Source organism: Gorilla gorilla, chromosome 3, assembly GCF_029281585.2.
Source record: "Gorilla gorilla gorilla isolate KB3781 chromosome 3, NHGRI_mGorGor1-v2.1_pri, whole genome shotgun sequence".
Lineage (NCBI taxonomy): Eukaryota > Metazoa > Chordata > Mammalia > Primates > Hominidae > Gorilla > Gorilla gorilla.
The window spans coordinates 116,014,618-116,039,011 of NC_073227.2; the positions used below are offsets into that span (position 1 = coordinate 116,014,618).

The 24,394-nt window shown below is 37.7% G+C and overlaps 1 pseudogene; it reads right to left on the minus strand.

The window, feature by feature from the left end:
- LOC101128684 (large ribosomal subunit protein eL30-like) overlaps nt 1-18,590 on the minus strand; it is a 71,855-nt pseudogene extending 53,265 nt beyond the window's left edge.
- Nucleotides 18,591-24,394: the final 5,804 nt, after the last annotated feature.

The window sequence follows — 24,394 nt, forward strand, 5'->3', positions numbered from 1 at the left end:
CAGAAGAAGAGGTAAGTGTGGCAAAATGTTTAGTTTGATGAAGACTATATGTGTACTTACCTTTCAATTTTTCTGTACTTTAAATATTTTCAAAACAAAAAATTAGAGAAAATCAGCATTATATATGTGGTGTTTTAAAGTCAGATAAATATATTTCAGGTTTGCTGAATAGATACACACTTTTACATCCCCTCATAACTAGCGTTATTAAACTCTGGTTTATGAACACTTATACACAGATAAATGTGATAAAGTGACAACTATTTTCCGAGAACTCATATCCCAAGTTTCTCATGAAATAAAAGACTCAAAGATGTCAATTGCTTTTTGCTCCATCTTACTTCTAGGAACTATATTTAGCCTTCTTATTATAGATGAAGAAATTTCAAAGGGATTAGTCAATGCAACTCTGTAATTTAGACCAATTTTATCTTGGCACATTTTAGACAATGCTGAAATAAAATGTTCATTCTTAAAAAGACATTCATATGCATTTTTGTTACATAAGCTTTTAAACAGCCTTGGAAAATGAAGAATTCAGTCATTTAGTAATTTTGTTCATATTATTTATTTGACTCACTCTATCCAATAATTTGATTTCCTTGATTGTTGCAAATAGCTACATTTAGATGTTTGCCAAAAATTATGCAGGAAAATGGTATGAAAAATGATACGAGAGCATATCTTCCTCTTTTTGTTTTTCGGTGACAGGTCTTTCCAATGTAATTGCAGAGTACATTTTTAACTTCTTGTGCTTACATTCCCAACATGGAAATAGTTAATACTCATGAACATAGAATTAACAATACTTCAATATACTGTTTTTCAAAATAGTGAATTGCCTAAATGTGGAAGTGGCTGTTAATATGAGTTTCATTACATGATCTTTATGCTTTGTTGACCTAGCTCATTATCATACGTGATCTGAGAGTATCCCAGAAATGCAAGGATGGTGTAATGTCAAGATATAGATTAATATGACATGTTGTGGTCTGAATGTTTGTGTTCCCCAAAATTTGTATGTTAAAATTCTACCCCCCAAGGTGGTGGTATTAGAATAGGAGGTGGGGACTTTAGGACATGATTAGATCATGACCGCAGAGCCATCATGATTATGATTAGTTTCCTTATAACACAGACCCCAGAAAGCTATTGCCTTTTTCTGCCATGTGAGGGCATAACAAAATATGCCTTCTATAAACCAGGAAGTGGGCACTCACCAGACACTGAATCTGCCAGTGCCTTGATCTTGGACTCTGCAGCCTCCAGAACTGTGAGAAATCAATTTCTGTTATTTGTTTAAAAGCCACTGGCTTATGTTGCTTGTTAGAGCAGCCTAAATGGGCTAACACATTACAAATTCCATCAATAGATCAAATATATTAAAACTATTCTTTTCAAGAGATGAGGAAAAGGCATTCAATAACATTTCAACCATTTCTATTTAAAAATCCCAATTATTCTATTAAAAATAAACCCAGAAATAGGATTCTATGCTAATATCATAAATAGTATTTGCTTTAAGTAAACAGCTAACATTATGTTTAGCAGTACAACTTTAAAGACATTCCCAATAAAATTAGAAACATATAATGATGACAATAACACCATTATATGTTAACCTATTTTTTGGACAAGTTTTGTAATATGCAGTTAAACTTGAGGTAGGAATGGAAACTATAATTTTGGAAATGACAAAAAATATCACTATTTGTAGACTATATTAATATATACTTATAAAAGTGTCCTAATTAAAGAAAATACACACAAAAGGAAAATTTAGTAAGTATTTTTTTTGAGATAGGGTCTTGCTTTGTTGTCCAGGCTGGATTACAGTGGCATGGTGATGGCTCACTGTAGCCTCCACTTCCTGGGCTCAAGCTATCCTCCCACGTCAGCTCACTAAGTAGCTGGGACTACAATGTAAGCTATCACATCTGCTAATTTTTAATTTTCTTTTAGAGATGGGGTTTCATTATGTTTCCCAGGCTGGTCTCAAACTCCTGGCCTTATGTGATTCTCCCACCTCTGCCTCTCAAAGTGCTGGTATTACAAGCATAAGCCACCACTGTGAACTAAATTTAACAGGAAATATGTAAGATATGTGTAAGGAAAGTTATAAAACCTTTTTGATTAATGAATAAAGATGAGAAAAAACAAAATTTCCAATAACAGAGAGATAGTTAATATGGTATATCCACTCAATGGAATATATCAAAGCTAAAATGTCAGTCTATATAAAAATAAATATCACCTTTATAACTGATAAAACATAGTTTGGCTTTATATGACAGCCAGAAAGGCTAGACTAGAAACTTCTTTCTCTTATGTGGAAGACTGAATCTGAAGGGCAGATGTACGAATTCAGATCACGATTTCTCAACAATCTGGATTGAGAGGTGTTATGGACTGAATGTTTATGTCCCTTGCAATTCATATATTGAATCCCTAACCTTCAGTATGGCTACATTTGGGCATTGAGCCTCTAAGGAAAAAATTAATGTTAAATGATGCCCTAAGGGTGGGGCCCTGATCTGATAGGATTAGTGTCCTTCTAAGAAGTGACTCCAGAGTGCTCTTCCATTGCTTGCACACAAATAAGAAGTCACATGAACACATGGTGAGATAGCAGGTGCCTAAAGGCCAGGAGGAAAGGTCTCAGAATGAAATTAACCTCACTAACACCTTGCTATTGGATTTCCAGTCTCTAGAACTATAAGAAATATATGTTTTGCGTTTAATTCATCTAGTCTGTGGTATTTGTTGTGGCAGCCTGAGCCGACTAAGACATGAGGGAAGAAGAAAAGGACCAAAACCTGCCCTCTGGATCTTCATTGATTACCTTTACCCACTTGAGAATGTGGGTAATGGCAGTCACCCAACAGCCATGCTCTTAGCAAAGGCCGATTCTTGAGCTTGTGTACTCAATGCCTTCTTCTCATCTACTCTAGGATGTCTCTTCAGCATCATCAATGCACCCATTTCTAATAGATTTTACTACCAGCACACATTCAGAATCTGATCACCCCTCACCAAATCCTCTGCTAATATTCTGGTTCCCTCACAATCATCTCTCACCTGGGCATTTTGCTATTACTTCCCAACTGGGTTCCTTTCATTACTCCTTGGACTATTCAATCTAATAGCAACATAGTGATTCTATTAGAAACTAAGTCGGATTGTGTTGTTCATCTGTGAATATGACTTTTTATCTATATGATGGTAAAAACTAAAGTTCTTACCATAGCCTAAAAGGCAGGCCATCTGGGCCCTTGTTAGTTCCTGACCCAGTGACCTACCACTCTCCTCCTTTCTTATTCTGCTTCAGTCATTCTAGCCTACATTGTTTTTTGCACATACCAGGAATACGTTTGCTTGAGGACTTTTGCATTTCCTATTTTCTCTGCCCGGAACATTCTTTCCCAACATATCCCCATGACTCATCCTCTCATGTTTGTTGGGGCTATTATTTAAAAGTTGGTTTTTTTCTTGAGAGCTCTCCTGGCAGCTGCTATGGGTTGAACTCTGCCCAAAAAAAGATACGTTGAAGTCGTAATCCTCAACAGCTCAGAATGTAATCTTATTTGGGAATAGGATAACTGCAGGTATAATTAGTTAAGATGAGGTTGTACTGGATTAGGGTGGGTCCCTATGTCAATATGACTGGCCCTTGTAAGAAACTGACCATGTGAATACAGACACACAGAGACAGCACCATGCATGGGACAATGAAGGTGAAATTATGCTACCGCAAGCCAAGGAATATGAAAGATTGCCAGCAAACCACCAGAAGCTAGGATGAGGTAAGGAAGAATTTTCTTAGAGCTTTTAGAGGAAACATGATCCTGCTGACACCTTGATTTCAGATTCTGGCCTCCAGAACTGTCGGACAATAAATTTCTGTTTTAAAACATGCAATTTGTGGCACTTTGTTATGGCAGCCCTAGGAAACTGATCTAAAAGCCCTATCTGAAACAGCAATTCCTGGGATTCACATCCCCCTAACCTGCTTTATTTGTCTCCTTAGAACTTGACATCATCCATCCTACCATATTTTACTTACCTATTTTGTATATTTCATCTTGCTACCCTAAACCCACCTCAAATGCCAGCAATGTGAGATTAAGATGTTTTTCTGTTTTCATTACGTTCTCCTCAGCTTTGAAACAGTTCTTGACTTGTTACAGGTCCTTAAAGTATACTTGTTGACTGAAAGAAGGAAGACATGAATGAATGAGGGAGCAAGCCTGGTAATTGGTTCCATCTCCATGGGGAAGAGTAAGGGGTGTTTCAAAATGACATGAGTGTTTTGGAAAATTGCTCCACTTACTGTATAAAATGCTGTAAGTGGAAAGAAGTGTTCCCTTTTATAAAATACTATGCAGAAATTAAGTGTAATTTTTTTGAAGAGTTTAAATGATATGAGAAATTCTTACGGTTTTATGAAAAAGGTGGTTTATGAAATAGTTTCTATAATAAACCCAAAACTACATAAAACAGGTATTTTTGAATAAAGAATACATAAAAGGAAACACTCCAAAATTTCAATAATAGTATTTTTACTTGGTGGCACTATTTGTGATAATTTTGTCTTTATTGTATATATTTTGAAGCTGAAAGAGTTTATTCTGGGATAAGAAAGAGATATTTTTGAAATATAGTAGACTTAACAGACTTTTATCTCAAGAAGGTTTTGTTCAATTTTTAAAATTAATTTGAGAAGGATTTGTATTTAATGTAATAAAAGTGCCCCTTTGCAAATGTGTTTTGCCTTAGAGTTTATTTCTCACTATATTTGTGCACTTTACTTATTTTTATATTTAAGGTATATGCTGTGATGTTTTGCTATATATTATTAAGAAATGATTATCAAAATCAAGCTAATTAACATATTCATCACCTTATAAAGTTACCTTTGATGAGAATATTTATAATCCACTGCCTTAGTAAACTTCAAGTATATAATATTATTAACTACAGTCACCATGCTGTATGTTAGTCCCCTTTGATGAACATCACTCCCATTCCCCCCACCCCTCAACATCTGTTAACCACCTTTCTATTCTTGGTTTCTCTGAGTTCAACTTTATGAATTCTACCCATAAGTGAGATCACATGGTATTTGTCACTCTATGGCTGACTTATTTTGCCTAGCATAATGTCCTCAGGTTTATCCATGTTGTCACAAATGGCAGGATTTCTTTCATTTTTAAGGCTTATATTGCATTGCATTTATGTATCTCATCTTTGTCCATTCACCTACTGATGGATACTTAAGTTGCTTCCATATCTTAGCTATGATGAATGATGCCACAATGAACATGTGAGTGCAGGTGTCTCTTCAAGATTGTGATTTCATTTCCTTTGGATTTATATCCTGTAGTGGGATTTCTGGATCATATGGTAGTTGTATTTTTAAGTTTTTGAGGAATCTCTATATAGTTTTCCATAATGGCTGTACTAATTTACAATCCCACCAACAATATATAATGGTTCCCTTTTCTCCACATCTTTAGTAACACTCTTTATCTTCTTACTTTTTGATAACACCTATCCCAACAGGTGTCAGGTGCTATCTCATTGTGGTTTTAATTTGCATTTCCCTGATTATTAGTGATGTTGAGCGTGTTTTCATACAACTCTTGGCCTTTTGTATGTCTTCTTTATAAAATCGTCTATTCACGTCTTTTGCTCATTTTTAATTGGACTGAGTTTTTGCTATTCAGTTGTACGAATTTCTTACATACATTGGATACTAACCTCTTATTGGATATATGGTTTCAAATATTTTCTCCCATTCCATAGGTTGCTTTTTGATTTGATGCACTTCTACTTATTTAATGATTCTTAAATTTCTGCATATAATGAAATTTCTTTAAAGATAATTGATTTTTTTAAATGCTTTTATTTACCTCAGTCAGCTTCATGGGTGCCTGTGACTTTACATAATATCAGGAAAGAACAGAGAAGTACAGCTGTGATAATTCCATGATCAACTTTCAAAAGCATATCACAGAATTAAGCCACCAAAGTTGTTATTGCTTCTGCCATGTTCAGGACATTTAGAAGCAGAAGTCTGTAACGGACCTGTCATCTCCAGGGCCTTGTTGCCTGAACTCTTTCATTCATTCAGCAAAAACCTGGTGAAATTGGAAGTTCCTTGTTGAATTAGGGAACAACCATTGATTCAAGAACCTCAAACTTCTAACCACAATCTATGCTAGCAAAGCAGGCACATCATATTCTGCCTCTATCTTCTTGTTAACTCAAATTAAAGTCTCATATATTTATCATAGGAATCTAATAGGCAGAACCAAAATTGCATTCACATTCCGATTCTTAAAGACAGGGATATGTAATTTTGAATACTATTACCTCTGCATATTAGAAGATATTTGGTGATGCATGGTGATTACCCATTACATGAAAATAATGTCACATGTTGGTGGTATTTATTGTACTCTCGTTTTTAACGTATATTCAGGGGGACTGGGATGTCCAATATGTGGAGAATGGTGGAATAGAATATAAGACATGTTTAGAAATTACCCTCAGGAACTTAAAAAAAAAACCAAACAGGCAGCGTGGTGGCTCATGCCTGTAATACCACCACTTTGGGAGGCTGAGGCAGGTGGATTGCCTAAGGTTAGGAGTTCAAGACCAGCCTGGCAAACATGGTGATACCCTGTCTCTACTAAAAATACAAAATATTAGCTGGGCATGGTGGTGGATGCCTGTAATCGAGCTACTCGGGAGGCTGAGGCAGGAGAATCGCTTGAACTCGGGAGGTGGAGGTTGCAGTGAGCTGAGATCGCGTCACTGCATTCCAGCCGTGGCAACAAGAGAGAAAATCCATCTCAAAAAAAAAAAAAAGAAAAGAAAAGAAAAGAAAAAAAAAGCTAATAAAAAAACAATCTTCACAGGCCTTTGGTTCATGGAAGTGAAGAATGTTTTCTCCACAGTCAGTGTTGTGAAAGAGATCCAAATTTCTATCGGAGAATTCAAAAGATTAAAATTAAATTAGAGAACACATTCTTGGCTAATTTTATTTCTACTTCCATTGGTTGTGGCCAAATTTTCAGACTTTCAATTTCATTCTATGCAAAATATTACTTTCCCTTTCATGAAGATAGAATTAAGCCACTCAAAAATGGATGCATCTGGTTAAACAGGGACTTAATTCAATCATTAGGTAGCTTTGTAAAAGAGAGCTTTTAGGCTACAATACAAAGGGAATGAAGCAATTAGATTAAAAGGAATTGTGATATGATAAAATGATTTAAGCCTGGATTATGGATGGAAGAGAAAACCAGGAATGATTGCTGCAGATAGGGTAGATTTGCCTTAAAATATTCTACCCATTGAAATGACAAGGAAACTGTAATTTTTGAATAAAGGTACAAAATGAAACTAGATATATTTTACTTCTTTTACTACTTTACTTCTTTCATCCTTAATATTCTTTTGTCTTGACAGACTGGCCAAGAAGGGGCCACATTTGTATGTTCAAAGAAAGTGGAACAATGGAATTTTAATTAATTCAGTTCTGTTTTTGCAATCTTTATTCATTAGTTGAATATTGGCTAGGTTCCCTAGACAGGCTATCAATGTAAAAGATCAGAAAATATTGCAATATATGGACAACAAACTTGATGCTAAATATAAATTTCCTTCATGCATCAGTGAGTGGTGGATTTTTGATATAAAGGACTGCCTTTATTTTAGGAAGACGCTCCCTTATTAAAGAAAGAATACAAGGGTTATAAGAAGTTTGAACTTTATGTTAAAGGGAGTGATATTAGTAGAGCCATATTTTAAAACTATGAGAGGCCAAGAACTTTGGCTTATGACTGTAATCCCATTACTGTGGAAGGCTGAGGTGGGAGGATTGCATGAGGCCAGGAGTTCAGGGTCAGCCTGTGCAACATAGTGAGACCTTATCTCTACAAAAATAAAAAATTGGCTGGGTGTGATGGTGCATGCCTATAGTCCTAGCTACTCAAGAGGCTGAGGCATGAGGACTCTTTGAGCCCAGGAGTTTGAGTTTGCAGTCAGCTATGATCAGGCCACTGCACTCCAGCCTAAAAAACAAAAACAAAAACAAAAACAAAAACTAGGAGAGGTGTGACTGCAGCCTGAGTAGCTAGTTAGACGACTATATAGTACATTTTGAGGCCATATCCTGACAGCTTTCCTAAAGCTTCACAGAGAATACAGTAGATGTTATAAAGAATAACAATCAACTAAATATCCGGAACCACTCCATGTTATCTGCCCAATACTCTGTCTATTCTTCTGTCTTGACTTTTACAATTCTTCACTTCACCCTTCCCCATATTTTATACTCTGCTTTCCATCTGCTTTATGTATCAGTATAATGAAAACACAAGACTGTCTTGGGCTTTTGTTCCGGGTCTCACTCCAGATTTGATTTTTAACATTCTCTCTTGCTATGGAAAATTCTTGAATTACCATCTATTTGGGAACAATTTTTCATGGATCTCTCATGTTTCTGCATGTCTAAGTGAATGAGGCACTGATTGCCCCTCATTTTGGACCATCTTTTCAAGTATGTTTTTACAGCAAAATAGCCTTGGAAACTATAGTATCTTCCTCCAGAGCAAAGCGCAGGTTTGCTTACAGTCTTGGGAGATAGAGATTATGTCTTTCACTGGAGCAAGGAACAAAGGAGGCAGGGTTAGTGCCCATTATAAAAAGTTCAGATTTCTGAAGCTTGGGATTCCATTCATGTAATGTAACCTACTATTTGCATATATCCACCCAGGCCCATTTGTGTCACCCCAGGAAACTCAGGAGCAAGGGGAATTGAGGCAAATGTGATGATGTTCATGGTGTTTGCTGTGCTATGAGTAACAAAGTCCTTTGTCTCTGACCCAGGAATGCTGTATCTTTTGCCATCATCCTTGAGTCTGTGGCAGGCTAACTGGTTTACTCGCAAGTAGTGTGAAATCTCAGACTACTTTTTTTTATCGCTTGGGTTTTATTTAATTAGCTTTATTGGGATATAATTCACCATTATAGAGGGTAAAATTAAAAGGATTTTAGTGTATTCACAGAGTTATGCAACCATCACCACAATCTAATTTTTGCACATTTTCATCACTTCAAAAATATGTCTTGTACCCATTAGCCATATTCACCTTATCTCCCTTTCCTCCCACCCCAATATAACTGTTTCTATATATATCTGCCTATTGGACATCTCATATAAATGGACAGAAACAGAAAATTTTAATAATTCGAGTAAGTGGATACAAATTAATTCCTTGGGAATACAGAGGGAAAAGCAGGGGCAAAATTTTAATTTTGGAAAGGTAGATTTTACAGAATTTTGTGATAGAAAACGAGAGGTAGAAAACCAAAGTTGACTTCTGTGTTCTAGCCAGGGTGAGTGAGAGATGAAATAATTGGAAAGAAAACAGTCTGAGAGGGAAGAACAGAAACCTAGTAACAATGTGAAGAGAGACAGTAAGCACTAGACTTTTTCAATGGAAGGGATGGCTTATAAACCTTGGAAACAGCAGCTATTATGCAGTTTTTAATGAATTTGTGTTTTTGTTTTATTTTCATTTTGTTATCCTCAAATCTTTGATAAAAGAGTTTTTAAAAACAACAGGATTATGCTTATTGTTACTTCACCAAAGCAACATTTTGTTCATTCTTTAAACAAAAGAGATTTAGAAGAATAGGCAGAAGCAAGATGAAAAGAGAACTGGATTGGGAAGTGGAATTCTAAGGAAGAAATGACTGCCCAGTGAGTATATGTACCTTTCTCACTCAGAAGACATTTTAAACATACCGAGGAGGGAATTCAGCTGTCTACCATTGTGCGGCATGTGGATTCAAATAACTTTCCTTGGATATTAAATACCAAACATAAACTTCAGAAGCCTAGAGGACTAGGGTACAAACATAATACGAGTGCATTTTTGGTTGGTTGTTCTTTTAATCTACTCAATTCGAAATATTAGTCTGGAATGGAGGCGAGTGGTCTGAGAGGTTTAAGCCACCAACTCACTGGGAAGGAGTCAACATTGATGAGAATTTCCAGAGAAAGGGAATGGGGCTCCAGAAGAGGTAAGAGTAGGCACTAAAACCAATCTTGCAATGATGGATAAACAAAGATGAATTAGAGGAATTATTTAGGAGAAGTGAGAACAAAAAAGAAATAGCTTTTATGAAAACAAGGATGTGTGTGTGTGTGTGTGTGTGTGTGTGTGTGTGTATTTTAGAAGTAGAAAAGTTTATTGAATGCTGATAGAATATTCTTTATGGTATGTGTTTCTTTTTGTGCAGCAGGTTGGGGAATGGATGTGGTGGGTATTGAATTATAGTTTTCTCTGGAAGATACCTTTGACTTTTATTTCTTTTCATAAGACTGAGTGCTTTCTGAAAGTATCAAGTGGGAATCCTGTCATTATTAATTAGTATTTATTGCATCCTTATTATGTCCACAAGCACTTTCTGTATATGACTAGTTCTCAACTGGGGAGACTTTGACCCCCAGGGGACATTTGGCAATATCTGAATCTTTTGGGGGTTGTCACACCTGTGTGGGGTTGTTGCTGGCATCTAGTAAGGGTCCAGGAATGTTGCTAAATATTTTGTGATGCGCAGGACAGCCCCCTGCAAAAAAGAATTTTCTAGCCCCCACTGCCAATAGCACTGGAGTTGAGAAATCCTGATGAGAAATGCAAGTTTTAATACTTCCAGAAACACTTTGAGATAGATAACTTTTATCACTTCCTTCTTCCAGAAGAGGAAACTGCAGCATGAGGATTTTGAGCAACAATTTTTAGTAAAGGAACCAAACACCGCATGTTCTCACTCATAGATGGGAATTGATCAATGACAACACATGGACACAGGAAGGGTAACATCACACTCTGGGGACTATTGTGGGGTGGGGGGAGGGGGGAGGGATAGCATTAGGAGATATACCTAATGCTAAATGACGAGTTAATGGGTGCAGCACACCAGCATGGCACATGTATACATATGTAACTAACCTGCACATTGTGCACATGTACCCTAAAACTTAAAGTATAATAATAATAATAAAAAAGAGTAAAAAATAAAAAAATTAAAAAACAAAACAATTTTTAGTAAAGGGTAGAGCCTAGATTTGGATGGCAGTAGTGTGACTCTTGAGCATGTGTTACACCCTATGCTCTATTATCTTTGTAAATTACCCCTATATGTGTGTAACCAACCCCTGCTACAGCAACACACCTTGTTTGCATTAACTCAATCAGAACAAACATATTTATTTAAATACATCCTTCCCCACCAAGACAATGTGCTTAGAAGGGTTTCCATTCTTCTTACTTTGCATAAAACAGGAAACATAGCAACTTAGAGTTGTTCACTGGTACTAGAAGCAATAGGAAGCCTTTATTTATGAGCTGTTATTTTATGGCATTTTAATTTATTTTTAAAGCTTATTGGTTTATCTTTTTCAAGTTTAGGATTCAATGAAGGGAGGATTTTCATATAAGCCAAGGCAATTTTTCTCTCCAGTATAGAAAACTTATATTTATACACATTAGAAACTCTACCAGCTCAGTCTTTTAAGGAACACATTTTTGTCATAGAGATGCAATTCATAATAGCTGAGGAAATGTCATTTTAGTTCTAAGTTACCATAAGCACCACTTGGACTGCTACAGAAGTACTCTCTGGAGCAAAATTTATTGTTTTACCTATACTAAGTACTTAGTGTTTTTAAGAGATCTATGATGCTTTCATTCCAGATTAATTTAAAGTAATGTTCGCAGTATACTCAATCTCTTTCTCTGTATGGTGGAATTTGAAGTTTGTCTTCCCCCAACCAAGAATATTTTATTTCCTCATGTAATTACCAGTTTTTGGCTGAACTTTTTGTATTATAGGCAGAAAGCAATGTATTACATGTCTTAAGTCCTTCTGCTTAAATATTATGGAAGAATAGGCCCTCACCATATGGCATATTGTGTGTATTTTAAAGTGTTCCTCAGAGTAAAAAGTTATATTTATTCTGATATATGCCTTCTACCTGTTTCTTTCTCCTTCCCTTCCTCCCTCTGTCCCTTTCTTCCTTCTTTCCTTCCTTCTTTTCTTTCTGTGTCTCCCTAACCTCCACTCATGTCCCCTTTCCTTCTCTTATAGACTTGAAAGTACTTGCTCTTTAAAAATCAACCTTGACATAGTCTGAATATGCTAGTGGAGGTCCTGGATTTTAAAAATTAGCTATTCACTTCAAAACATTTTATTTATCAGAAAAAAATAATTTACCTTTCCTAAAAGAAAATACAGCAAGTGAGAAATTACCAAATGATTGAAATTTTACTTCTGGCTATGCATAGTAAGTACTCTGATGTATATTGGGACATATTCTGAAGACAGCATGCTTATGAAATCATCTATGTCAAATTAGCATTGAGAATTTGTTTAAACAGAATAAAGACCTCTAAGGTGTTTTAGTGATTTCGCTATTCTTTACACAAAAGGCTTTTCTCCTTAGGTACAAACACACAACAGTAAAAACCTATAAAATCCTTCCCTATTCTAGTGACAATAAAAAAAGAACCATTGTGATAAATTTAATAACAAATAGAAAATACATTTTTATTTTAAATAAACCTGATGTTGTAGATGAATAAGAACTGTTTTTCTTTCCTGTTATACTAGATGATTTATGTGTCCATTTGCCCAAATTAGAACTCCAAAAATTATCTTCATTTCTAATTTTTATTTTTATTACACTTTGAGTTCTGGGATACATGTGCAGAATGTGCAGATTTGTTAAATAGGTATACATGTGCCATGGTAGTTTGCTGCACCCATCAACCCGTCATATACATTAGGTGTTTCTCCTAATGCTATCCCTCTCTTAGCCCCTCACCCCGCTGACAGGCCCTGGTGTGTGATGTTCCCATCCCTGTGTCCATGTGTTCTCATTGTTCAACTCCCACTTATGAGTGAGAATATGTGGTGTTTGGTTTTCTGTTCTTGTGTTAGTTTGCTGAGAATGATGGTTTCCAGCTTCATCCATGTCCCTGCAAAGGACATAAACTCATCCTTTTTTATGGCTGCATAGTATTCCATGGTGTATATGTGCCACATTTTCTTAATCCAGTCTATCATTGATGGACATTTGGGTTGATTCCAAGTCTTTGCTATTGTGAATAGTGCCACAATAAACATACGTGTGCATGTGTCTTCATAGAAGAATGATTTATAATCCTTTGGGTATATACCCAGTAATGGGATGGCTGGGTCAAATGACATTTCTGGTTCTAGATCCTTGAGGCATCGCCACACTGTCTTCCACAATGGTTGAACTAATTTACACTCCCACCAACAGTGAAAAAGTGTTCCTATTTTTCCACATCCTCTCCAGCATCTGTTGTTTCCTGACTTTTTAATGATCACCATTCTAACTGGTGTGAGATGGTATCTCATTGTGGTTTTGATTTGCATTTCTCTAATGACCAGTGATGATGAGCTTTTTTTCATGTTCGTTGGCTGCATAAATGTCTTCTGTTGAGAAGTGTCTGCTCATATCCTTCAACCACTTTTTGATGTGGTTGTTTTTTTCTTGTAAATTTATTTAAGTTCCTGATAGATTCTGGATATTAGCCCTTTGTCAGATGGACAGATTGCAAAAATTTTCTCCCATTTTGTAGGTTGCCTGTTCACTCTGATGGTAGTTTCTTTTGCTGTGCAGAAGATCTTTAGTTTAATTAGATCCCATTTGTCAGTTTTGGCTTTTGTTGCCATTGCTTTTGGTGTTTTAGACATGAAGTCTGTGCCCATGCCTATGTCCTGAATGGTATTGCCTAGGTTTTCTTCTAGGGTTTTTATGGTTTTAGGTCTTACGTTTAAGTCTTTAATTCATCTTGAGTTAATTTTGTATAAGTTATAAGGAAGGGGTCCAGTTTCAGTTTTCTGCATATGGCTAGGCAGTTTTCCCAACGTCGTTTATTAAATAGGGAATCCTTTCCCCATTGCTTGTTTTTGTCATGTTTGTCAAAGATCAGATGGTTGTAGATGTGTGGCATTATTTCTGGGGCCTCTGTTCTGTTCCATTGGCCTATATATCTGTTTTGGTCCCAGTACCATGCTGTTTTTGTTACTGTAGCCTTGTAGTATAGTTTGAAGTCAGGTAGCATGATGCCTCCAGCATTGTTCTTTTTGCTTAGGATTGTGTAGGCTATACGGGCTCTTTTTTGGTTCCATATGAAATTTAAAGTAGTTTTTTCTAACTCTGTGAAGAAAGTCAATGGTAGGTTGATGGGGAAAGCACTGAATCTATGAATTACTTTGGGCCCTATGGCCATTTTCACAATATTCATTCTTCCTATTCATGAGCATGGAACGTTTTTCCATTTGTTTGTGTCCTCTCTTATTTCCTCGAATGGTACTTTGTAGTTCTCCTTGAAGAGGCCCTTCACATCCCTTGTAAGTTTATTCCTAGGTATTTTATTCTCTTTGTAGTTAATGTGAATGGGAGTTCACTCATGATTTGGCTGTTTGTCTATTATTGGTGTATAGCAATGTTTGTGATTTTTGCACATTGATTTTGTATCCTGAGACTTTGCTGAAGTTGCTTATCAGTGTAAGATTTGGAGCTGAGACGATGGGGTTTTCTAAATATACAATCACGTCATCTGGAAACAGAGACAATTTGACTTCCTCTTTTCCTATTTGAATACCCTTTCTTTCTTTCTATTGCCTGATTGCCCTGGCCAGAGCTTCCAATACTATGTGGAATAAGAGTGGTGAGAGAGGGCATCCTTGTCTTGTGCCAGTTTTCAAAGGGAATGCTTCCAGCCTTTGCCTATTCAGTATGATATTGGCTGTGGGTTTGTGATAAATAGCTCTTATTATTTTGAGGTATGTTCCATCAATACCTAGTTTATTGAGAGTTTTTAGCATGAAGGGCTGTTGAATTTTATTGAAGGCATTTTCTGCATCCATTGAGATAATCATGTCCGTTTTGTCATTGTTTCTGTTTATGTGATGGATTATGTTTATTGATTTGCATATCTTGAACCAGCCTTGCATCCCAGGGATGAAGTCGGCTTGATCTTGGTAGATAAGCTTTTTGATGTGCTGCTGGATTTGGTTTGCCAGTATTTTATTCAGGATTTTTGCATCAATGTTCTTCAGGGATATTGGCCTGAAATTTTCTTTTTTTGTTGTGTCTCTGCCAGGTTTTCATATCAGGATGATGCTGGCCTCATAAAATGAGTTGGGGAGGAGTCTCTCTTTTTCTGTTGTTTGGAATAGTTTTAGAAGGAATGGTAGCAGCTCCTCTTCGTGCCTCTGGTAGAATTTGGCTGTGAATCTGTCTGGTCCTGGGCCTTTTTTGGTTGGCAGGCTATTAATTACTGCCTCAATTTCAGAACTTGTTATTAGTCTATTCAGGGATTCAACTTCTTCCTGGTTTAGGCTTGGGAGGATGTATGTGTCCAGGAATTTATCCATTTCTTCTAGATTTTCTAGAATTTTTATTTGTGTAGAGGTGTTTATAGTATTCTCTAATGGTACTTTGTGTTTCTGTGGTATCAGTGGTGATATCCCCTTTATCATTTTTTATTGTGTCTGTTTGATTCTTCTCTCTTTTCTTATTAGTCTGGCTAGTGGTCTATTTATTTTGTTAACCTTTTGAAAAAACCAGCTCCTGGATTCATTGATTTTTTTGAAGGGTTTTCATGTCTCCATCTCCCTCACTTCTGCTCTGATCTTAGTTATTTCTTGCCTTCTGCTAGCTTTTGAATTTGTTTGCTCTTGCTTCCCTAGGTCTTTTATGTATGATGTTAGGGTGTTGATTTTAGATCTTTCCTGCTTTCTCCTGTGGGCATTTAGTTCTCTAAATTTCCCTCTAAACACTGCTTTAGCTGTGTCCCAGACATTCTCGTACATTGTGTCTTTGTTCTCATTGGTTTCAAAGAACTTATTTATTTCTGCCTTAATTTCTTTATTTACCCAGTAGTTATTCAGGAGCAGGTTGTTTCAGTTTCCATGTAGTTGTGCGGTTTTGAGTGAGTTACTTAATTCTGAGTTCTAATTTGATTGCACTGTGTTCTGAGATACTGTTTGTTATGATTTCCATGCTTTTGCATTTGCTGAGGAGTGTTTTACTTCCAATTATGTGGTCAATTTTAGAATAAGTGCATAGTTGTGCTGAGAAGAGTATTTTCTTCCTTAATCCCACATGTATTCAGTCATCATAGCCTTCTCTTCTCTTCTCTTCTCTTTTCTGAGTTAGGATCTCTCTTTGTCTCCCAGGCTAGAGTGCAGTGGCATGATTGTGGCTCACAGTTGGGAATTTGGGCATAAGGATTTTGTGCAGGGAAGGAAAATCTATAACCACAGTAAGTGTCTATTTCAGTAAGAACAAAATATTGCCTTTCTATGACAGAAGAGACCCAATTTAATTAATTTGTCAGCAGTTAGCTGCCTGATCACCCACAAAAATCAGCCATACAAGGGACTCAGTGTTGTTCTCTGCTGCTGGATTAGACATTCATCAGTGTCAGCCTTGTTAAGTGAAAGTCCTTGTTGCTGAGCGCATGCATATCCTCCATCCCTTCCACCATGACTACTTTGTTCATGAACCCATTGAGCAATGGCAATGTGGCTAGAGAAAGAGGTTGACAGGTTTCCTCAGAAAGGGTCATTTTAATCACTTGATTATTAAACTTTTTCTCTGCTAAGATCACCCCTTGGTGAGCACTTATATGGCATAGAAATATATTCACATTTTTTGCCCATGTAACTCTTCCTCAAAAGTCCCCATTGCCAATTTTCCAATCATATTTCTTTCAAGTCCCTGGTCATTTAGCCAAACCATTGACTGCAGTTTATTGATCAGTATATGATAGAATATCTGGTTATTTCTCTTTTCAAGCAAAGTAAACAACCAGGTGCACCATTTGAATTTTTGCCCATTGGAAGGATTTCCCTTCTCTCCAGTCCATCAGGGATGTCCCGCATAGGGGCTACAGAGCTACAGTTGCCCACTTTTGAGTGGTAACTGCATATCATGCAGAACCATCTGTAAACCGGGCCAAAGTCTTCTATTCCTTACTCACCTGATGGTAGTGTACTCCCCATGAGGCCATAGGTACAGGCTGAGAAATAGAAAGTGTTGGAACCAGAGTGGAGACCATGGGCATTTAGGTCATTGCTGTAAGTTGGATGATTGTCCCCCAAAATCTCGTGGTGAAATTTGATCCCTAATATTGGAGGTGGGGCCTAATGGGAGGTATTTGGGTCATAGGAGCATATTGCTCATGAATGGCTTAGTGCTGTTCTCATGTTGATGAGTAAGTTTTCACTCTTAGTTCCTAAGAGATCAGGTTGTTAAAAAGACTCTGGCTTCCTCAATTTCACTCTCCTGCTTCCTCTCTTTTCATGTTATCTCTGCACTTGCTTGGCTCTCCTTCTCTTTCCACCATGAGTGGAAGCAGCCTGAAGCCCTCACTAGATGCAGACCCTGGCGCCATGTTTCTTGAATAATCTGCAGAACTGTGAGCTATATGAACCTCTTTTCTTCATAATTTACCCAACTTTAGGTATTCCTTTACAGCAACACAAATGCACTAAGATGGTCATTTCTATATGTAACTTTTGCCTTCAGGGCCTGCTTAGGCCTGATCACATATATATCACTTTTGTTTGAGGATGGAATGTGGCAGTGCATGTTCAACTTTATGGCTTGGTGAGTCAGATAATACACAGTTCATAAAGAGCAGCTCAGGTTGCATAACTTGGTGGCCCATGGTTAAGCATTTATTCTCTATTAAGGACTAGCAGGAGGTCAAGGACTGTTTCTCAAAAGAAGAGTAGTTATCTGGGGAGGGTGTCAGGGCTTTGCTTCAAATACTATCAGAGCCTTCCAAAGGCTCCAAATAGCATTCCTGTCTTTCACGGATACTTTAAGCATCACTGGATCTGCTGGATCATATGGCTCAAGTGACAGAGCAGCTTGCACAGCAGGCTGGACTTGTTATGGAGTCTTTTCCTATTCTGGGCCTTTACTCAAAACTAGAAGCTTGTCAGGTTACTCAGTAAATGGGCCAGAGTAACACACCTGAATGAAAAATATGTTGCCTCCAAAATCCAAATAGGCCCACTAGCCACTGTGCCTCTTTTTTGGTTGCAGGAGGGGCCAAATGCAACAACTTATTCTTTACCTTAGAATAAATATCTTGACATTTTCCACACCACTGGGCCTGTAGGAATTTCCCTGAAGTAGAAGGCCTCTGAATTTTTGTTACATATATTTCCCACTGTCTGATAAGCAAATCCCTTACCAGTAAGACTAGAATAGTTGTTACGTGTTGCTCAGTAAGTCCAATCAGCATAACGCCATCAATATAATGAGCTAGTATGATATCTTCTTGAAGGAAAAGGAGATCAAGATCCCTGCAAACTGAATTACGACTTAGGGCTGGAAAGTCAGTATACCTCAGAGGTAGGACAGTAGAAGTGTATTGCTGTCCTTGCCAACTGAAATCAAAATGCTTCTGGTGATCTTTACAAAGAGGTATCAAGAAAAATACATTCGCCAGGTCCATAGCTGCATACCAGACATGTGTTAATTTGTTTAAGCAAAGAAACCATACCTGACAGAACAGCTGCAATTATAGTCACTACCTGTTTTAGCCTTTCTTTTTTTTTTTTTTTTTTTCTTTTATTATACTTTAAGTTTTAGGGTACATGTGCACATTGTGCAGGTTAGTTACATATGCATACATGTGCCATGCTGGTGCGCTGCACCCACTAACTCGTCATCTAGCATTAGGTATATCTCCCAATGCTATCCCTCCCCCCTCCCCCCACCCCACAACAGTCCCCAGAGTGTGATATTCCCCTTCCTGTGTCCATGTGATCTCATTGTTCAATTCCCACCTATGAGTGAGAATATGCGGTGTTTGGTTTTTTGTTCTTGCGATAGTTTACTGAGAATGATGGTTTCCAATTTCATCCATGTCCCTACAAAGGACATGAACTCATCATTTTTTATGGCTGCATAGTATTCCATGGTGTATATGTGCCACATTTTCTTAATCCAGTCTATCATTGTTGGACATTTGGGTTGGTTCCAAGTCTTTGTCCTACTCATCTGACAAAGGGCTAATATCCAGAATCTACAATGAACTCAAACAAATTTACAAGAAAAAAACAAACAACCCCATCAAAAAGTGGTCGAAGGATATGAACAGACACTTCTCAAAAGAAGACATTTATGCAGCCAAAAAACACATGAAAAAATGCTCATCATCACTGGCCATCAGAGAAATGCAAATCAAAACCACTATGAGATATCATCTCACACCAGTTAGAATGGCAATCATTAAAAAGTCAGGAAACAACAGGTGCTGGAGAGGATGTGGAGAAATAGGAACACTTTTACACTGTTGGTGGGACTGTAAACTAGTTCAACCATTGTGGAAGTCAGTGTGGCGATTCCTCAGGGATCTAGAACTAGAAATACCATTTGACCCAGCCATCCCATTACTGGGTATATACCCAAAGGACTATAAATCATGCTGCTATAAAGACACATGCACACGTATGTTTATTGCGGCATTATTCACAATAGCCTATATTTTCATTCTCCAAGATCCATCTGGCTTTTGCACAGGCCAAATAGCAGAGTTGAATGGAGATGTGGTGAGGATCATCACCCCTGCATCTTTCAAGTAAATTTTGATGGCATTAATTTCTGTAATCCATTCAGGAATGTGGTATTGCTTTTTGTTTACTATTTTTCTAGATAGAGGGATTTTTTTATTGGTTTCCACTTGGCCTTTCCCACCATAATAGCCCTCACTCCACAGGCTAGGAAACCAATGTGGGGATACTGCCAGCTGCTGAATATATCTATTCCAATTATGCCTTCTGGAGCTGAAGAAATAAACACAGAATGGATTGACAGACCCACTGGGCCCACAGTGCAATGAACCTGAGCTAAAACTTCACTGACCACCTGACCTTCCTAAACTCCCATTCTGATTGATAGGCCACAGTGATGTTTTGGGTCTCCTGGAATTGGTGTCAGTTAAGAGCCAGTGTCTGGTATGTCCTGAAAGGTTTGATTATTTCCTCTTCTTCAGTACACAGTTACCTTTGTAAAATACCATAGGTGCCTGTGGAGAAGGGTAGGATAATGATTGACAGTATAAATTTTTGATACTGTATCAGAATCCTTCCTCATAGGTTCCTAGCCTCCCCTTCATTCAAGGGGTTCTGAGTCTGTATATAGGCCCAAGACCTCATTAAGGGGTCATGACATTTTTTTCTTTTCTGAAGTCTGTGGCCTGTCAGGTATGACTCTCTGTTTTCATGATTTGGGTTAGAATTTTGTTCACTTGACTTAGAACTTTTTTGCATATAGAGATCAAGTAAGACTTTAGAAGGCTTCCTATCTATCTGACTAACTGATTATTGTAGGAACACCATAATCAATAAATCAATGTCATAGGTCTGCACAAGTCAGACTATCCAATTGCTGCTTTGCCTTTGCTGTCCCTTACAGTAAGCGTGCCCACCTTGCCTTTGGCCATTGAGTGCCTGCCTCCACTTACATCCAATTACTTTTATTACTCCCAGAATAGAATTACTCCTATTGCATTTAGGTTTCCAAATTGAATATCTCCATTTCCTACTACAGTTGACCCTTGAACAACATGGGTTTGAACTGTATGGGTTCACTTATATGCAGATTTTTTTTTCATATATAGTTTGCCCTCCACTATCTACAGATTTGACATTAGCAACCAAATGCAATTGAAAATACAGTATTCATGGAATGTAAAACCCGTCGATTTAGATGGCCAACTTTTTATATCTTAGGGGCTCCACAGGGTTGAATGCAGGACATTAGTATATGCAGATTTTGGTATGTGCAGGAAGTCCTGGAACAAATCCCCTATGTATACCAAGGGACAACTGTATAAGGTCTGGCCTATGGAAAACAAAAAGCTCTTTAAGGATGCTGGGATTCCTTCCACAAATTTATTTCTCACAGTATCAGGGAAAAATGTTTTCTGGACCCTCCCTGTGTGGGTGAGTATGTTTTAGATGACAAATCCACTCTAACATAACAATCCTCCTAAGCCTTTGCATCTCTACATCAAATCAAGGCAGGTCAGGCATTTCTAATTTGCTGATGGTGGGCCATCTTTTGGTCCATGTTTCAGCCAATCAACTAAGAAAATTACAGCCCCTTCTAACTCCCTGAGCTGCAACATTAAATGCTGAATCTTTCCTTAGTGAGCCCATATCAACATTGAACTGATCCAACTTTATGCTCCTTCCACCATTGTTTTATACCCTTAGCATCCATCCCACACATATTCTCCAGGTTTATGTCTATGTAAATTAGAAAATTCAAGTAGTTCTTTTGGAGTGTAGTGCACCTCCTAATGGGCCATATTTTGTACCTCACCTTTGGGGTCTGCTGGGTTTGAGTCTAGTTACAGGTCTAGAAGCAAAGAGGGGTGTTAGGTGTGGGTTCTGAAGAGAATCAGCGTTGTCTTGCATAGAAACTACTTATGGTGAGGCCGTTAAAGTTTCCCCAGGCAATGCAGAATTAATCTTCTTAGATGAGGGTAGAAAGCCTGCTACTACTGGGGATGGGAAGGCTGTTTCCACTGGGGCTGTGGAGACTTCTTCCACTGGCAAAAATACTCATCAAATTTTAGGGGCTCAATGTCCCCAGCTTCATCGCATCTTCCTACATGTCTCCATTCCAATATATAGGATTCCATTCTTTCCCAATCAATATTTTCATTTTAACAGTAGATACCTTTAGGGCTGGGAGTTCAACTTGCATTGTAATTTAGCTAGTCACAAGATGAGACTGTACCTTTAATTTTCCATAATCTCAGCCCTGTGTTTACAAGAGATATGGGTCTCCTTAAAGGCACACATAGAAGCATACACATTTTTTGATCTATCAGATGGGAATGGCAATGCCTTCTCATAAAGTTGCTGTAAGGAATAAATGAGATAATCTGTGCATAGTAGTAATCACAAACTTGACATATGGTTGCTGTTCAATCGTGTTACAAATCATTATCATTATTGTACATACAGCACATTACCATTACACATACAGCACTTTTGCTGGGAATTTGAATTCCTGAGCTCATCTTTTTCTTTCATCACTTCGTCCAGCAACATTAGGAGCAAGCAATCAATCAACATCATTATATTAATTAGCTTTCCAAAAATGTTTAAAAGTACCACATGCACAATCAGCCAGCAATTTGCTTCATAAGTCATTGACTAGGAGTACCCAAGAGATATTTTCCACATCTGTACTACCGGTTCCAACCATGGACTATAAGTGCTCTCTTTACTACTAGAAATAAGGTCACTAGCAGATTTAAATCTAATAAGATTATAGAGACAATTCCAGAACTCCAAAACCAATTCAGAAAACTCATCCTTAAAATTCTATTCCTCTAGAACCAATCCTGTCACCAACATCTGTATTAGTCAGGGTTTTCCAGAGAAACAAAGCCAATAGAATAGATAGATAGATAGACAGATAGATCAAAAGAAATTTATTATAAGATGATGACTCACATAATTATGGAAGCTGAGAAGTCCCATGATCTGCCTTCTGTAAGCTGGATACCCAGGGAAGCCAGGGGTGTGTAGTTTAAAGGCCTCTGTACCAGAAAGCTGATTCTGTGGAATCCAGTCAGTGTCTGAAGGCCTGAGAATAAAGCATACAAAGCAAAAGTTTGATAGCTCAGCTCCAGCAGTTAGGCAGAGGGAGAATGAGTCTAACCTTCTGCTTTTTTGTTCTATTTGGGCCCTAAGTGGATTGGTTGATACCCACCCCCATTGGGGAGGGCCATCTGTTTTATTCAAATGCTATTCTCTTCTGGTTAACACCCTCACAGAAACACCCAGTTTGATTAGATATGTAGGCATCTCGTGGCTCAAACTGACACACAAAATTAACCATCGCAGTGTTTCTTCAGCAATTTATTTGCATGGTTTTCCCTCTTGGGTTGACATTTGATTTGTATTCTACAATTTTCTGTTGAAAATTGTATCATGGATAATAATTTCATTAGATTGGCGAGCTATGTTTAACCATGTTCCCATAGGATTTAAAGTACTTTTAAGAATAATAATGTTTTATATCCATTGCTAATATAATCTATGGATTTTATCATGTTAAGACATCTGCTACAAAGAGGTGATTCCATGAGTGTGTCATTTGCTATTTCTAAGCATATGGGAAGCAAAATCTTGTGATTGACTGGTTAATAGTTCGGTTACAGGTTGAGTTGCGCCCCCTCAAAAAAAATATGCTGGAGTCCTAACACGTAGCACCTCTGAATGTGACCTCATGTGAAACAGGGTCCTTAGAGAGGTAACTAAATCAAGGTGAGATCATTAGGATGAGCCCTAATCCAGTATGACTGGTGTCCTTATATAAAAAAGAATTTGGACACAGACACACACAGGTAGAACGTCACATAAAGAAGAAGACAGAGATTGGGGTGATGCATCTGTAAGCCAAAGAACACCAAAGATTGCCAGCCAACCACCAGAAGCTGGGAGAGAGGCTTGGAACAGATTCTCTCTCACAGCCCTCAGAAGGATCCAACCCTGCCAATACCTTCATCTGGGACTTCCAGCTTCCAAAACTGTGAGACAATACATTCTGATTATTTAAGCCACCAAGTATGTTGTATTTTGTTACAGCAGCCCTAGGAAATTAGAAACTAATAAATATATCCAGGTAACGAATGGCACATACTGTTTGTTAATAGATGGGCTCTGCAATACTGAGAAACAGTTGCCAATAAGGGACTATGTCAAGATTTATGTACAAATAAATAAATATCCTAGCATCTATATTAGGAGGAATACCTGCGTGAAAGCAAAGAGAGAAGGAGCCAGTTAAGCCTGGAGCAGCTGAATAAGTCTAGGAGAGCTATCAGATCACCGTGCAAGTTTAATACTGGATGAAGGGAAGGTAGAGATGACAATAGAGGGGACATATCCTAAACTGCCCTGCAGTCTAAGGAAGGTTCAGTTTGCCAAAGCCTTTGTGTTGTCTTTAAGCCAAAGTCAGCTGTCAGGGATAGCTCGGGTCCTCCAGGAACAGATTGGCCTTAGTATCCCTGCCATGCTCATTCACTGCTTGTGAGCAGCTGTAGCAGGCACATCCTCAGCTCAAATGAGGTGATGGATTTCCAAATGCAGTTTGGGACCCTTGGTTAAGTCCTCTCCCTGAAGTGGGAAGGTCTGCAAGGCACATTCTCACAGTCCCCAGAGATGCTCCTCAAGTGAGTGAAAAACTGATATGGAATTCAATCCTTGAAAAAAAATGAACCAAATGAAAATA